The sequence below is a fragment of the Triticum aestivum genome, chromosome 3A (assembly GCF_018294505.1).
Source record: "Triticum aestivum cultivar Chinese Spring chromosome 3A, IWGSC CS RefSeq v2.1, whole genome shotgun sequence".
NCBI classification, from domain to species: domain Eukaryota; kingdom Viridiplantae; phylum Streptophyta; class Magnoliopsida; order Poales; family Poaceae; genus Triticum; species Triticum aestivum.
In genome coordinates this window covers 435,656,009-435,670,031 of record NC_057800.1, presented here as the reverse complement: position 1 = coordinate 435,670,031, position 14,023 = coordinate 435,656,009, and positions in this window count along the sequence as shown.

The following is a 14,023-nucleotide window of genomic DNA, read 5'->3' as shown; positions in this document are numbered from 1 at the left end:
TACGTCCTCAGCACTCAGCAGCCACTCCTCGTCACCCATTTTCTAATTGATTCATTACTCATTAGGTAGGACTGTCATTAGGGTTTGTTGTGTGCTGAGTGCTACCTACACTTAATGGTTCAGATGTATTTCAGTAATCTTTAGTACCTGTAAAGTTCACAGGGTTCCAAAATTGTGGCCCTAGGAACAGACACTAGTCATATTGGATTGTTGGTCATAGTGACATTGACCCAGATTACTACTGCATGCTAGGTTTGTTGACAATTTTACTTGCCTTTCTTACTCATTCGATATGATATCCAATTATCCACGTCGATTAGTTGCAAACAATAAGTGCTAGACAAACTTCTTGATTCGGATTTTGGACGGTCTCTTACTGCAGTTACAATTCTGCATATCTGTCCTAGTAAGCTCACAAGTAAATGATTGATTCACTACATCTATGCTTGCCTTATCATATTTGTTGTCAATATTCTTTTAGGGTGGACCACACTGTTTCAAAATACTGGAACCGTAGACATGAGTGAATAGTATTTCTCTGTGTGATCTCTTCTGGGCAACGAGCATTGCATTGTATAGAAAGAAAGTGTCATTTCTAGCTTTTACATAGACTACGATCTTTTACATGGAATACAATCTGCCTACTTGCTTTGTGTCGCACTACCAGCACTCCACCCTTGAAGCTAAACATTATGCCACTGATAATTCCTTAGTTTATTTCTTCAAATACGAATTTGATATGATTCTAATGTTCTTACTTCAGTTTTGAAATGTGTATCTGCCTATTATAGAGACATAAGAGGTTTGTATTTCTATGTGTGGTCTGGTTAGCACGGTTGGGGGGTGAACTTTGCATATGCAGGGGTTTATAGGGAGACACTCTTCGAGTTGAATCCGCAATGCATTCCATAGATAATTTGAGTACTTTTTATGTTTTCATGAATCTTAGATTCTGAACAGCTTCATAATGATTATGAGCTTGCGCGCATGAAAAGAATAAACATAACAATGTCATGGCTGTCAACCTTGGCGTTAAGGGACTGAAATCAAGACTGGATGCAATGCAATCCAAACGCTCTCCACCTACATATTCATGCTCAGAATATGATCCTAACAGTGATTCTGAGCTAGAGGGAGACCTAAGTCAATGTACCTCCCTAGTGGAGGAGTCAGAGGCAGATACCCTATCTTATTCACCCATCAAGGTGCTTGCTCTAACTTTCCAAGGTTATATTGGTCGCACATATCTTGCAACTGATGCTTTGCATTGTTTCTTCTTTGTTGCACTGCCATTAGATTAGTTTACACATCGTGTATGTGAATATGCCCTGCCTGTACATTTTCAGTACATATTCCATCTGTCATCATACCATATTTATCCATTCAAATGCGGTTCTGGTGTATCAGACATTCAAAAGGAAGAGGGCGATTGCTGATCGCGGAGGAGCACGAGCAAAGTATTTGGAAAAGGTAGTGACACCTGATAAATCAAATAGCCCATTAGGTGTAGTTGCAATATCACCTGGCCCACAAAACACCCCAACTCTAGTAGACTCTAGCCCTACTACACTGGTCATTTCTGATGCCCCAACTCAGCAGACCCCAACTGCAGCAAACAATATGATGATGCTAGTTGACATAGCACCAGCTCTACGACACAAAACCCCCCATTCCAGCAAAGAGTACACCAAATCCAGTTGCCAAATCCCTTTTCGAACCAGAGAGAGCCCCAATTGCAGCAAATAGGACCCCTATTCCATTTCTTTGCAGTTTAGAAGATGAAGCTTATATTGTTGTCAGGAACTTTGTGCGCATCTTTCCTTCATGGAAAGATTATACCATAGACACAAAACAATTTCCAGTCTTCCTCCGCAACTTGCGCGTAAGTAATGTACTAATGTTATTCATGGTAATTACTGCATATGTTTCTGCTGACAAAAGACACAAGATTTCATTCTTTTAAATAGGCGAGGACCAAACTGGATTGTCAAGACGAGCAAGGGTTGGTTGCACTTTTCAAGCACTTATTGATGAAGTATCGTTCCTACTTGAGGCAAGCGCACTTCGATGGCAAGCCTCTAAACGAAATTTCTGTAAATTCTCCGGTGCTACATTTATCAGACAGTGACTGGAATAATCTTGTTACACATTGGTCTTGTCTACAGCGTAAGGTACTGTCTATGATATCACATCACAATTTGAACTACATTTCTGCATTTGCCTTAACGTCTCACTTGTACGAAAACTGTTAGCATAAGAACATTCATTCTCAAGGGACCACAGAATCTTGCAACTATACCGCACATTGCATTGCTCTTGTGAGTACCTCTTGTCATGTATGACCATACTTACTTTCATAGCTGTTTGATTATGTAGCATCACTCCACATGTTAGCCTTGTTATCGTCCATTTGGTGGACATTATAAGATCCGTATGGACTCTTAGATAAATTTAGAATCAACCCAATGCTTTTGAAGAGATTTAGCTCTGCAATCATCTTGTAAGGACCGAATGTTGTCTATCACTGTACTTACATTAACAGCTACTCCGTCCGTCCCATAATATAAGAATGTTTTGTACAGTACACCAGTGTTCAAAACACTCCTGTATTATGGAAAGAGGGATTGGTTCATTGTGTAGCATTCTGCATCTTATCTCCCTCGCCCACCATTTACTAAAAAAATATCAGATCTATATTTAATCTTACCAAAAAGTTGAATACACAGACAATGCCAGTGCAGAAGTGTAGCCCATTTCTCTTGTCAGTACAGTTTGTCCTGTAACGCTTCTACTTCCAGGGATTAGTAGTTGATTATGTAGCATCAATCTGCATCTTACCTTCATTATCCTCTATCCCTTCCAGTATTATCATATCTATAATTACTCTCTACAAAATGTAGAGTACAGGCAATGCTTATGAAGAAGATTCTGTGCTGAAATTCTTGAGTTATCCTTCCCTTGACATGGAGAAGGGCATTATAAAGTCGGTGTTAACTGTTAATGTAAGTCATTCCTTCTAAAGCCTTTATCCTCAACTATTGTTTAATTTTCTCATACTCCCTATCATTTACTGCTGTTTAGTTTGTTGTTTCTATCAGAATGCATGTTCGCAACAATCGTAAGTTCCAAGTTTTACTTGTAAAACCAAATTCCTTATTCATACCATGCACATTACTCAATACTCCCTATATGTATGCTTGTTTTTGTGGATCTATAATCCAGTGTGTGGTGAAGCAGCCCACATTTGCACCTTGTCATCTCCTGTTTTGTCTTACTGATGTGGCTGATGATATGAACAACATGCCATGCACATTAACCAAAATAGATACAATGATTGTCTTTGCCGTTCATCTATGCTTGTTATGTTGACATGGTAATCCAGTAGTGTGGTGAAGCTCCCGGCATTATGAACAATGCCAAATTATGCTATTGATATTTTGAACTTACTCTTTATTTTCTAATTTGAAATTGGATGGAATTGACAGCACAATTATCATCTTTGTTTATACACGTGCAAAACATGTCATCTCTCTGCTTGTTTCAGGGTGATATGCCTGATGGCATGCACAAGTCTGCTGAAGGCTGTGACACAAACCCAACATATATTGCAGCAAAGAAGGCAAAACATCTTGAAGATAGCGAGACAACCCCAAAGTCGTGTCTTGATGCAGTGTTCAAGTTACTTGAGACTAACAGTCAGACAAGCTCACAGAATTCGATGTCTGAATCAGTTTGACTTCTTCAGTCCCAAGTTCTAGCAAAAAGGCATTCTGCAACTAAACTTCGACTTGAAGACCTATCTCTAAGAAAGATTGCGGAGAACACCAATGAGAACCTCATTGCTAAACAGCTACACCTGGAAGCTATGACCGACATGCTAGGCCGGTCTCATAGCCTTGCTCAGCAGCTTGCGCAACAGTTCCCACGCAAGGCTAACCTTTCTTGAACTGTCTTGGAAGTGGTCTCGGTTCGGTATTATTTTGTTATGCTGCAATGGTGCCCAGTTTTTGTAATCTGCTTCTTCGTTGCGCTTTATGATCACTGGTGGCGAACTTTGATGCCCAGTAGATGTAATATACCATAAATGCTTTATTATATAGTGTAGGTTTATTCTAAGTTACTATGCCATCATTTCTTTATTGCATAGAGTAGGTTTGTTCTTAATTCCTACTAGTTACTTCCATCATTCGCGATCTGAAAAAAATCTGATGTAGTTGACCGGGCCGAAACATTCGCCTCTAACGGTCCTGGTTTTTAGCGGGCCGCAATTGGGCCGGCCTGCATCTTTCTTGGGCTCGAATGGCCATTGGGGCCTTCAAACTTTGCGCCAGGCCCACAACTTACTCTGGCCTATATTCGGCCCAAATTTTATTTGGGCCTTTTGTGGACCCAGTGCTTAGTTTGGCCCATGTAGCGTTGGGCCATTAACAGGCTGAATATTCTGGTGGCCTGTTACGGCCCAGAAGAAACCATGGGCCTTTAGCATGCCGGAATTCATGTTAGGCCTCAATTTTCACTAGTCGTCGACGGGCCTTCAGCAGGCTGAAAGGTAGACCGGGCCTTTTTTGGCCCAGTTATATGATAGGACGTTACCAGGCTAAAACATATTTCGGGCCTGAGTTGGCCCATTGATATCATGGACCTTTAAGAGGCCGAAAGCTTAGTACAGGCATCAATGGGCCGAATTATACGACAGGCCTTTAACAGGCCCAAAGTCACATTGGGCTGAACTATTGCCACCTTTATCGAGGGCCGTTAGTGGACTGGATGTAGCGTTGGACCATATATGGCCCATGGGCAGCATGGGCCATTCCCAAGCTGAAAGACACACCGGGCTGAAATGGGCCCATGTCGACATCGGGCCTCTAACAGTCCGAAAGTCACTGGGCCATAATTGGGCCCAAATATTCGGCGAACAATTAACGGGCCAGATCTGGCTTCGGGCCATAAATGGGCCTTATTAAACATGCCGTCATTGGGCTGGCCCACTAGTACGTGAGTAAGTACTACGTGCCTTTGACTAGGATGACCTTTTTAACCTATATGGGCCTTTGTTGGGCCGTGCCACGTGTCGACGTATCATAAGCGCCTCCTGTCCAATGAATGGATGACATCTGTCCCAACGGTGAGCCAACACGTGTTTCCTCCGGCCAATGACAATTTTACATGTGGAAAATCCTCATTGGTTCGGGCTGTTAACGGGTTATCAGATCCAAAACCGGACCCGATAGCTTAATGACGACCCGTTACGGTGGATGCCATGTGTCGGTCACCCATGACGAAAGCACTTCTATGACCCGCGGTTTATTGTCATGGAAGTGGGCACTTCCGTGATGATAATTTTGGTAATGTCATGGAACACTTCTATGACAGCACGGGTATGACTATCTTGATTCTGTCATCAAATTTTCATGGATGTACATGCATGACAGAAAACGTGACGTACTGTGACAAACACGTATCATCACGGAAGTGTCTTTTTTTGTAGTGATGTGTGGTAGTATATAGGAAAGGGTCATAATTCTTTGGCAAACTTGATTTTCTTATCTAAATGGCATAGATCATCTTCTTTCCTTACGGATTGATGTGCTTCAAACATATGAACGCCCGAGCAAATATGTTGCTTCAAAAAGTTTTGAAGAAGTTTGCTTTGTTATCGATCTTGTACAGCTTGGAAATTTCGTTGTTGATGTTGTTCTTTGTTACTTTTTAATTTTTCATCATCGAACAACTTTTGTGTTTGAGATTTGTATTATGATGAATTGGATCTTAAATGCAGCTATACTAACTGTCAGTACATGCAAAAAAATAGAGTCACCAAAACTTTATGTTTAGAAGGTTTATGGAGAAGTTACGGGTTATGAAACTTAAGATGAACGTAATACTTCTTTTATTTATTTATTTATTTATTTGTATAGATGCATACTTAGTCATGTTGAAATAATTCTGATAAACAAATGTTTCGACTAGATTGAATTATAGTACAATATTGATTTGGTATTATTAATCATCTTTATGTCTTTAAAATTTGGTTGTTTTTTAAACAATAATATTATTTCACATATTGTTTGAGATATTAACATTGTGAAGAATGCAAGTTTATGGTTTAGAACATTGTGAACAAAATCAGTTATTGCACATTTCTCCATTTAGAAAACATCAATTTAGGTTACGAAGACACAATTAAATCTTAAGTAAGATGTATTGAAAAAGTTAAACTGTAAATAGGACCACCACTATAGTGAAAGTTCACCACTAAATTGACGTGAAGTTGAAAAGTTATAAAACAACGATGCTTGTATTTAGAAGAATGTCGAGAAATAACTATTTACAACAAGTCCACAGTTTAATGTACATGAATAAATAAGAACCCTGAAAGTGAATGTAAATTCTGAAACAAAACACTAAACAGGGAACAACGGTTGCATCTACATTGTAATCTAAACATTCTAACCACTAAGGACTAAAGATTATTGTTGATATTGACTATCTCACCGATTTAAACCCTAGAACTAAACCTTAACCTTGAAACCTAAGCCCTAAAGGATATATTAGATTAATGAACCCTAAACAGTAAACCCTACAAACCTTAAGCCTAGGCTATAAATCCTAATCCCTAAGCCCTAAACCATAAGCCATAAACCTTAAACCCTAAACTCTAAAGATAACAAAGTTATAAAAAAATAAAAAAAATAAAATGAATTGTTATTTAAGGGTATAAATTTGAGGATATAATAAATGTATGTGGCTCGACGTAGAGCATATGTATGATTGAATTTCGTGTAATTGTATTTCAAAAAGATTTGTCTATAAAAGGATGGATCAAAATATGTGCATATATGGACTAAAAAGAAAAGTGATTTGATATGTATTTCAAGAGTGTATGTTGCAAGATGATAGAAATTATTATTTTTTATGAAAATATTTTTGAACACTAAATTAAGATAGTATGTGACATGGGAAGAACAATTGATTTGAATTAAAACATAACTTCACTTGTGGAGAATGTTGATAACATGACGATATACAATTACTGGAAGAAAAGAGTACAAATTAACTTCAGCATAGCACATAGGAAACATTTTCAAAATTCATAATGATTATAAGGATGAGAAACAATTTGTTTTTAATTTTGGAGTTGGTCAAAGTGCGTATGACTGGGAAAATTATAGTCCATATGTGCCTCCTATTGATCCCTTGCACCCTACTCCTGAGGAAGAACTTGACATGCTTTGTAATCTTAGAACCGTCAATCTTATTGTTAGAGGATTACTAGAACTTGTTCTTGGATATATGCAAAACTTTGGATGTGCCTATACCTTGTGAGAAGACTTGGAAGAGCGATATCAAATTACTCTCTAAAGAATCTTGCTGAGATTCTTCAGAAGACTATTGCTTTTAATAAGATGAAGCCTAATAATCCAAACTTTAATAAATGTCTTTTCGAGCTTAGAGATCTTATGTGTGCTAAAGCAGGTTAGAACTATCATAAACATTAGCTTATAAGCTATTCGAATTCATTCTCATGGAAATGTCATGACCATGAAATAACAAGTTCAATGCCTTAGGTGATGATGGTGAACAGGCCCTTAGTGATGATACATTGATGGACATGGCTACTATGATGAGAGTGATGAATTTGATGAAGAATATGAGGAATCTTAATATCATGGCAAATCTTTGAGATTACACATCCGGAGGAAAAGAATGGATTCTTGATAGTTGATGCACCGCTCACATGACTAGAGACAAAGACATGTTCTGTGAGCTTGCAAGCAATGATGGTCCAGGCAAGTATGTGATTTTTGGAGACAACTCCAAGGGTAAGGTACTCGTCCTTGGTAAGGTGATCATATCCCATGTTAGCTCCATTAAAAATGTCATGCTTGTTGAATCCCTTGGTTACAATCTTCTTTCTGTATCTAGACTTGCCGATTTTGGTTTCAATGTTCTATTTACCAAAGTAGTCTGCCAAGTGTTTCGTCGAGACAATCATAACATGGTCTTTACCGGAATACGTAGAGGTGATCTATACATTGTTGATTTCACTAAAAGATTCCAACCTCACACATGTCTTATTGCAAAATCTTCTAATGGTTGGTTATGGCATAGAAGGCCAGGACATGTTTGTATGCTAAATCTTGATAAGGTTATTAAAATAGATCATATTCTTGGTGTTAAAGATGATATCTTTGACAAAGATTGACTTTGTAGTGCTTGTCAGGCAGGAAAACAAGTTGGAGGAAGTCATCCCATAAAGAATATCATGACTACGAGGAGACCACATGAGCTACTTCATAGGGTCTTTTTGGTCCTAATGCCTACAAGAGTCTTAGTGTTAACTCTTTTGGTTTAGTCATATTTGATGATTTTTTTTCATATTTACATGGGTGTTCTTTCTTAATGACAAACCGCGGGTTCAATCAAGAACTTCGCTAGAAAGGCCCAAAATCAGTTTGAGGTGAAGATCAAGAAGGTTCAGAGTGACAACGAAATGAAGTTCAAGAACACAAATGTGGACACCTCTCTTGACGATTAAGGTGTCTCACATGAGTTCTCGGCCATGTACACGCCTCAAAAAATGGGGTTGTTGAGAGGAAGAATCGGACCCTTACCGAGATGGCAAGAACGATGCTAGATGAGTGTAGGATGACAAAACACTTTTGAGCAGAAGTGGTTGAGACGGCTTGCCATGCCATCAATAGGCTTTACCTTCACAAGTTTCTCGGTAAAATGGCATACGAGTACTCATCGGTAATAAACCCTAAGTTTGATACTTTCGAGTATCGCTATGGGTCGCATTCTTGATAAACATCATCATTGAATATTTCCCTCCAAATCACATGAAGGTTTTCTACTTGGTTACGGATCAAACCCTCACACTTACCATGTCTACAATAACTTCAGATGAAAAATTGAAGAGATGGTAGATGTGAAGTTTGATGAGACTAACGGCTCGCAAGTCGAGAAATTGCCAATTGATGTAGGAGACAAAGAGCCTTCAGAAGCAATTCAAGACGTGAATATTGGCAATATTCGCCCTGTGGAGGTGTAGGAGAGTACTTAATCTATTCAAGTGGAAGCCCTACTTCACGTCAAGATGAACCACAAAATGACATGGAGGCATCCACAAGTGGTACATGCCAAGATGAAGAAAACGAGGAAGTACAACAAGAAGATCCACCTCAAACTCCCTCTCTAGCACCTCAAGAGAATGACAATGTCAGCAACAATGAGGAAGAAGAAGAAGATGAGGAAGTTCCACTACAACCCAAGAAAAATCTACCTCAAGTTAGAGCAAGAATCGACAAGATTCATCCCATTGATCAAATCCTTGGCAACATCAAATCCAGGAGAATCACTCACTCTAAAACTAGATTAGCTAACTTTTGTGAGCATTACTCATTTATCTCTAGTATTGAACCTATGAAGGTGGAAGAAGCCCTCAAAGACCCGGATTGGGTAAATGCCATCCATGAAGAACTACACAACTTCATGTAATATCTCAATTTTCAATTTGGATGTTTATAAATAGATCATTCATATGCATCCATGATTTATGCATTTTTGCCTCCACTGGTTTTCATTTGAATCAGATCCAAGAGACTTCGAGAAACTCAAGGACAAAAAAAGAGAGTTGGAAGTTTCCCTAAATACATTTTTGGAATTTCAAAATTTGGAATTTGGATCAAATTTGGTTTCATCCAAAATTCACTTCCATTATTTCAAAAAAGTAAAATAAAGAGAGAAGATAAAAGGACTTCTTAAAAAACATAAGGGAAATATTGGAAATTGAATTTGAAATCAAATTTTTTTTATTTGGTTTTATTTGCAAATTATTTTGATACAAATTTTATTGGCATAGCAAAAATGTCTATTTTTTTAAAAAAAATTGCATTTTAGGCCAGATAAAAGTTCACAATGTAATATATAAGACCATATAATTATGTGAATTTTTCTGGGATTTTTATAATTTTTTGTTTGCCTTTTTGGTGTTCTAATATTTGTGTAAAAAATATAGAAAACGAGTTTTGTTTTTAAAAAAGGAGGTCTGGCCGGCCAGGCCAGCACGCACCAGCCGGCCCACCCGCCACTTCCCCGCGTGCAAGACTCCATGTGCCGTTCGCCCCACCGCACCGCTCGCTCGCCCAATCTCTCTCTCTCTCCCTCTCTCTCTCTCTCGTTACCTCTCTCCCCCTAGCACTAGGCCCCGCGTACCTTCTTCTTCCCCATGAACAGGGTAGAGCCCTGCTCATTCACGCCACACACCCGAGTTCATTTGTACTCGGGATTTCACCTTCTGAGTCAACCCCCTCCCAAGCTTTTATGTCCTATAAATACGCATGATCCCTCTCGACCAATTCCCCTTGGAACCCCTCGCCAAACCCACCCCAATCGCTTGCACTCGTTGTTCCAATCTCGCCAAAAGCCACTACAGTTCATTGCCGTTTTCCCACACCGGCGAGCCATCCCGAGCCTCCTCCTTGTGTAGTTCGACTTCTCTTGATCGCGAGATTTGCTTTTACATGATCTTGCGACCTCTTTTCATCTACAGAAGCCATCCCGACCTCACCGTGTTCACCAGAGCACACAGAGTGCCCTAGCATCACCACTTCGTTACATCGTCGTCCGTCGTCGCCGATCATCACCGAGATCACCACCGATCGAGCCACTTTCCGCCGCATCCTCCAGACACTTTTGCCGCCACCCACGATCACCGGAACCACTGCCCCACCATCATCGTCCACGCTCGTACTTCTCTGTAGGTCACATGCGCCTCTGTTCACTCCTGTTAGAAAAAATGGTTCAGTTAGATCGGTTTTCTTTGGTTTAGATCGAACTGGCTTGCGGTCTTATTTTTTAGCCGCCACGATCCATTTTCCTTACCGATCGGTCGTCCACTTCTTTGCTTCATAGAAAACACCTTCCAGCCAACTAGAGAGCGCCACTTGGTCTCTGGCCGATATTTAATCTTTTTAGTAAAATTCCAATTTCAGATTTATGTCAGATTTTTCTTTTAGCATATCTTAAAATCTACAAATCGAATTCAGTTGATACTTTTTTCCTATGGTTTCACAAAAATCCCATCTATCTAGAGAACCAAACTAAAAATATTTTTGAAAGTTGTAAAATTTGAATTCTATCAGATTTGTATATAAACTTCGTTAGGCCATAACTTGCGTTTTATAACTCTGGTTTAATTGGTTCTTTTTGCAAATAGAAGCTTATGACGTGTACTTTCTGTTAAGATCAAAAACACATAATTTTGCTACTTTTAAAAATATGCCAATGTCTAGAAGCTTTATTTGGTTTTTTTGGAGTTTTTCACAAGTGTTTTCTTCGCTTTCTTTTTGGATCTTTGATTGTTTGTTTATGTATGTTATTGTTTGATTATGCTAGATTGTCCGGAGTGCGAGGCTAAGTATTACCAATCCCTAGAGTCCAATGATCGTCAACAAGGCAAGTTCACACTTTGATCATACTTTATTACCCAGTTTTTACTATGCATTAGTTCCACCCAATATTTGCATGAGTAGGAATTGAGATTGTGGTTATGATTTGTAGTTCATTGAGGTAGGAACCTATCACCCTTGACAACACCCCGAGAATTATCGTTGCTTGTTAAGTTAGTTTTGCTTAGTCGTGCTTTTGTAGAAGGGGGTATGTGAGATTCATGCAAGCTCTGAGAGAGAAATAATAATGTTTGGTCAACCTTAAGGTGGCAACATTAACACAACTCTAGGTGGAATGGTTGGGGCACCTGGAGAAACTAGTGCTTGCCCTAGGGGATCTCGGAGGACCCGTGATATCACCCTATGGAATGCCACCCAGGCTCAAAGGGATCATATGATACTTCATGCCTAGACGCTTCCGTGTGCAGCCACAAGCCATTATGGGCTCTGGCATAGTGGAGTACATTGTAGGAAACATTATCGGGTGGTACTACAGAAGTAGGGGTTTATAGTTGGGATGGGTGAGGGAGTCCTGGACTAAGGGGTCCTCGGGCGTCCGGCCTATTGGATATGGGTCGGACTGATGGGCCGTGAAGATACAAAGGCCGAAGACTCTACTCGTGTCCGGATGGGACTCTCCTTGGCGTGGAAGGCAAGCTTGGCGACCAAATATGAAGATTCCTTTCTCTGCAACCGACCTTATGTAACCCTAGATCCCTCCGGTGTCTATATAAACCGAGGGGCTAGGTCTGTAGATAGATCTGAATAATCATAGTCAGACAGGCTAGACTTTTAGGGTTTAGCCATTACGATCTCATGGTAGATCAACTCTTGTAATACTCATATTTATCAAGATCAACAAGCAGGAAGTAGGGTATTACCTCCATAGAGAGGGCCCGAACCTGGGTAAACATTGTGTCCCCCGTCTCCTGTTACCATCGACCTTAGACGCACAGTTCGGGACCCCCTACCCGAGATCTGCCGGTTTTGATACCGACATTGGTGCTTTCATTGAGAGTTCCACTGTGCTGTCGTCAAAAGGATTGATGGCTCCTTCTACCATCTTCAATGACACTGTCCAAGGGGAAGTCTTCCTCCCCGGACAGATATTTGTATTCGACGGCTTCGCACTGCGGGCCAACTCGCTTGGCCATCTGGAGCAGATCGAAAGCTACACCCCAGACCATCAGGTCAGATTTGGAAGCTTAAACTACATCGCAGATATTCGTGAAGACTTGATATTTGACGGATTCGAGACCGCGGCAACCGCTCCCCGCCATCACGATGAGCATGGCGTAAATCTGTCATCGGGCCATACCCAGGAGATAGTACCTTGTTGGAGATATGACCTAGAGGCAATCATGTATGATGATATTTCCTATGTGTTTATGAATAAAGATAGTCCTTGGACATTATCAATGATGTGTATCAGCAAGTACGTGACTTGTTTGTGGGACTATGCATTGTATGATGACTATCCTAAAAGGTCCCTAGTCGAAAGGGATGTGTGGATGCGCAACCAACTAGACTAGCATATGACACGGTCGATGGCTTGGTCTCACTAGCCATGGAGCATTGGATGCTAACCGGATAATATGGACTCGGAAGGATCTGGTCAGATTCGACGTAGTCGGATCCGAGTTGAGATAAGGTCCGAGTCGGACAGACCCAACTATGAGACATAGCGATACGTCATCTGTGAGTCTCTAGTACAACATACGTTCTATGTCCTAAGACCTGAGCTAGCGCATGAACTCGGGATGGTGATAGACTTGCTTTAGGCCAACCAAACGCTACTCCGTGACTGGGTAGTTACAAAGGTAGGTTTCGTGCTTGTCCAGACCCATGCTGCGAGACATGGTCGAGCAAGATGGGATTTGCCCCTCCAATCAGGAGAGATATACTCTGGGCCCCTCGTGTGATCCGACCAAGATAAGCATGGCCATGTGACAAGGATTATGAGATAATCTGGTTTGTGGTTGGCATCACTGGAATGAGAAAGAGGTCGGGCTAGCACAAGGATGACAGACTGGCCTTGAGCCCGACAACATATATCGTGTGGCAAAAGGAATGGAAGTGTGATGTACAGGTTCGCCTAACCAGCTCCAACGTCTGCTTGGTGGTCGGCACGCCTTGCTAGAGGCCACTACCAGTCATGTAGTCCGGAGATGATCCGAACTACGACCAAGCTGGCTTGAACCTAAGGGGTCACGCGCTTAAGGCAAGGAACCTACGAGGTCGGATCCGAGAACACTGGTCGGATGTGATCCGAGGTGTATTTGGATTGTGGCCGAGTAGACTTATGGGCTTTAGGGTCCGTGCGAGGCCCAAGTGTTGAGCCTGCGACGGACGTCTATATAAAGTGGAGGTGTCGCACACTCACGCGGTTGATCGCTTCAGCGTTGTCACTAGGGTTTGCATGTGTTGCGAATAGACACCTCCACTCGCTGCCGGTTGTGTGATCGGACCTAGTAGTTCACCGCACGGTGTTCCTCCTGCACGCACGGATATCATTAGAGGCGGTGCACTTGCGCCGCTCTGGAGAACCTGTACGTGGGAACCAACTACCG